Consider the following 4,646-nt stretch of genomic DNA (forward strand, 5'->3'; position numbering starts at 1 on the left):
AGCTGTGAAGCAGCCCTGCTCCTTATGAAGGCAGAGTTGTTTTCTGTGGCAGCAACTGTACAAGGGGAGATAACCCAAAACCCAGAATTTATAAAAATACTGTGTATTTTTATATGTATGTCTAAACTTCAATCATCTTCAAAGTACTCTTCGTTTGATGCAATATACCTATTGAGACACCTTTTACACTGCTCAAAACAGCTTTTGAACTCAAGGTTGATGCCTTTTAGTGGTTCTGCTATTTTTTGTTTCACCTCTTTCACATAGGCCAAACATTTCCCTGTGAAGATTTTTTTTCATTGGGGAAGCAAATAAACAAACAAAAATCACATGGGATAAAAGCAAGTGAATAGGGAGGGTGGAGCACAGCGGTCATGCCATCTGGGGTCAAAAAGTGCTGGACATTCAGCTCAATGTGGGCAGGTGTGCTTGCAACTCACCCATCATGAAATGGGCAAACACACTGAAAGCATCTCCAGAAAATAATTCACTGAAGCTGAATGCAGCTTCTCACAACAACGCTAGCTGGTACACTGAGGCTGATGGGTTCCTAGAATGCTTACCTAGTGGGTGAAGCCTGTACGACAAGAAGCCTGCCCTCCAAAAAGACAATTATGGATTTTTTTGAGTACCCCTTGTATGTAGGCAGCCAGTGAGAACTGAGCTCTGGTAGCAGCGGTAGCTGCAGCTGCTGTGGTCAAGGGAATTTGTCCTCAGGACACACGAAAATGCATGGTGGCTTTGCTGCTGGAGGCAGCAGGGAATTTGCCAATGGCTTGTGCTTCATACTAGGCAGTATTAGCATGCCATGGCAGTGCCTGCAGGCTAAGAATGTCAATGGAGCTTCAGAGATATGATGCACCGCTGGACAGAATGCAGTCTGGTAGGGGCTAGGTTATCTGTCGAAATGGCATCGTGCTGCAGCCACTAGGGGATTGGGTGTTGTAGGATCCCTTAGGAGCTCCCTCTTTGGAAGAGTGCCTTTATGCAGTTTTCAGAAATCTGTCAATTTTAGTCTCAGGGCTTTCAGGGTCAAGGTGCTTTCCTGTGGCTAAGATATAAGGAGGAGTCTGTAGTAGGAATGTGACCATGGAGGGTCACTCAATTACCCTTTTTCCACTTTAGGGAGACATTCCAGGATCCCAGTGAAACCTACCTTAGCAGACCGCCTTGTTTCCGTCTCCATTCTTGCTTTGTTTCCTGTCACTTTTCTGTTAATTTCTAGTGTTCTCTCTTAGATGATCTAAATAAAGTGTGACTATCTGCTCACTACTTTGGTTCTTCTTTGTACCAGAGGCAAGTACCAAATGTCTCTTTTGAAGATTATGCTGTTGATGGAAAATACATTGAAACTAGGGAGGATTGGAAAAAAGAAAATGATTTAGGTGTCTTTTGTACTGAAATGTTTGGGACATAACAAGGATCTCTCTCCTGGACCATTGAGAGAAACAGCAATAGAGATGGCAGCAGTGGCCATTTGGGGGTACATGAGGTAGTGGCAGAAGTTGCTAGTCATTTAAGAATAAATAATAATTAGAAGGAAAGAATCAATCAGTGATTGCCCAGATCAATATGTGGCTGGAGATAAAATGTATTATGATGAGGAATGGGTGAGTGGTGGTGACAATGAGAAAGAATATCAAAAACTCAGCATTGTTAGAGATTATTATTTACATGCCTATGTCAGTCAAGAATTTGAAAAAGTTCTGTCTGAAATCCAAGGGAAAGCACAACGAAGGTGCTATAGGTGTTGACAGTACTGCATATGACTTGTATTTAATGCTTTGGGCAAAGATAAGGTCTACAGGGGAGGATGGTATTGATATTAAGGGAGGGAAGGATGAATCACTGGTTTACACCAAGTTTTAGTAATCAAAAAAGGATGAGAAACTATCAATGAAGAGCAAGAAAATAAATAACCTGGATGAGGTGTTACAGAAACCAAGAAAAAAAAGGTATTTTAAGAAGGAGGGAATGAATAATGCTAGTTTGAGCCAATTAGAATAAGAATAACAATGAGAACATTCAATTTTTACAACTTGAAAGTCATTGGTGACATACACAGGAACAATGTCAGTGAAATGGTGAGAGCAGGGACCCTATTGCAGAAGGTGAGAGGACAAGGTGAGAGGAAATGGAGTTAGCAACTCGAGATGACATTTTCAAGAAGTTGTGCATGCAGAGATAGGAAAGAAATACAATGACAACGAGGAGAGGAAGTGAGGCCAAGAGAGGATTTGTGCTATGTTCATTGCATTTGCTTGATTTTGTTTTTAACACAGTTGGAACTACTTTGTATTTGCTTTAACTTTCTATAGGGAATTCTCAACGTCATTCTTCAAGACTAGGTCACGGGGTCTTTTCCATACGCCTTCATCTCCCTCACTTCTCACTTATACCCCATCACTTATTATAAGTTTTCAGATTTATTTTTTATTTTGTGAATCCAGCTCCTTTTGTCCCTTCTTTATTGCCTCAATCTTATTATTCTTTAAATCTTTTCTCTAAATTGCAACCAGAGTCAATAAGGCACAATATAACTATCTCGACACCTTTCATTAAAAAAAAATATCTATTTCCCATCGACTATAGAATGAAGTTAAATTTTCCAGTGACTACAGAATTAAGTTGATGCCTTGTAAGTTGGAATAAGAAGCCCCACACAACTTTAACTTGTTCTTATTTTATGAAGTCCTTTAAAATTTTTCAGTGCTGTGGAATATTAAACTACTAGACTTGGGTTTTGGTGAATACCCATATTGTTTCAAGCTGAAATATTTCTCTGAATGACTTTCCTATTTCTTACTGGATAATTCTTATTCTTTAAGATTTAGATTAATATTCCACTTCTTTGAAAAACATTATTTGAAACTCTAAGATTACCTAAGTATGCCATTCCCTCAGTAGTTTGAATGCCTGTGTTTTTCTGCACACGCATTTTTTATTGAATCTAAATTATCTTCTTAAACATTTGTCTTCACCACTAATGTGGGGCTTTTAGGACAGGGGTCTTACATAATTCATTTTTGTTGTTTTGAGCCATAGCTGGTACCTTAGAGGCACTGAATAAGTGGTTGTTAATCTGAACACTCATCCGATATGCAGATCCGATGCTTAGTGACACTTATGCATTACAAATATCTTTTCCCAAATGAAACTTACATGCTTACATGTAACTTATTATAGAGAGGAAAAAGACTTTAAAGACACAAAAAAATTGTCTTAAAATTCCAGAACTGCTTCATTGGATGTCTTATAAGTCACCCAGGTTAGTTGAGCCAGAGTGTCTTCAACTATAAAATGGTGAAACTGGTATTTATTCTATGGAGTTACTATTATTTAGAAGATTTTTGAGAAATAAAATACATAATGCTTTAAAAACATACACCTAAAGTAGTAGTTGGCAAATAATAAATGAGTCATAAATGGTAATCGTCTTCCCATTTGTAAATTTCAAGTTCATGCATTCTCTGAATAATGCATTATTTTCTGAATAAGCATTAGCATCGTTCTAGGTATTAGAATCCAACAATAAGTAAGACAAATTTCTTACTGTTGCAAAATTTATATACTCTAATTAGAAAGACCAAGGTTTAACAAACAATTATGCAACTTTTATTTGACTACAATGGTGAAAAGTGAAACCAAGAAGCACTGCATGCTATGAAAATACCAAACTTGCCACCCAAAACTTTCATTTCACTATTTCTCCCATATGTTTTTAGTCTAGTGGTCACTTAGGCACTTGCTCAACAATATTACTTTTGATTTGGAGGAAACCTATCAGTAATCAATATCTATCAGTTACCCATTAGAGAAAGGAGCTGAGTTGGAGGGGATCCTAAGAAGCATGCCATAATCTCTGGCATCAAGGAGATCAGTAGTGGAAACAAACACTAAAAATAAGTAACTTTTTTATGAGTATTATAGGAATTTAAGGAAAGAGATTCTCTAATATGGAGTACTCCAGTTTGAAGACGGCACCTGAATTGGACCTTTCAGAATTAATAGAAGTTTTAAAGCTAAATATCTTTCATTATCTATAAATTATCACCAATAAATTATGTATTTGAATCTATGTATTTGAATCTCAAGACCATTCCTCTTATCCAACATTCACTACATAAATTAGGAATTTACCACTTGCACCTAGATTATTGAAAAAGGTATCTATGTGACTTCCTTCTCATTATTCTTTGAATGTGCCTCCCGAGGCACTTGTGTTGGAAACTTAATCCCCAATGCAGTGGAGTTAGGAAATGGAGCCTAGTAGGAAGTATTTGGGTAATGGGAGCACCACCCTAATGAATAGATTAAAGTCAACAACATAGGACTCCATTGTTGTGGAAGGGGGTTCCTTAGAAAAGGATTGAGTTTGAGCCCCTCTTGTTCTTTCTCTTTCCCCTTCCTTATCTTTCTGCATGTAATGCCTCTGTCATATTTGATGCAGTAAGAAGGTCCTTACCAGATGCCATCCCCTCAATCTTGAACTTCCCAGCCTACAGAACTGTGAGTCAATACATTTCTGCTCATTATAAATTATCCTTTTTATGATATTTCTGTGATAGTAGTACAAAACAGACTGAAACACTCCTCCAATTACTTTCTTCTTAGCTTCTAGGGTAGACTTTGCAAAAACACAAATC

This window comes from Carlito syrichta, unplaced genomic scaffold (assembly GCF_000164805.1).
Source record: "Carlito syrichta isolate Samal-C Ts95f unplaced genomic scaffold, Tarsius_syrichta-2.0.1 Scaffold309893, whole genome shotgun sequence".
NCBI lineage: Eukaryota > Metazoa > Chordata > Mammalia > Primates > Tarsiidae > Carlito > Carlito syrichta.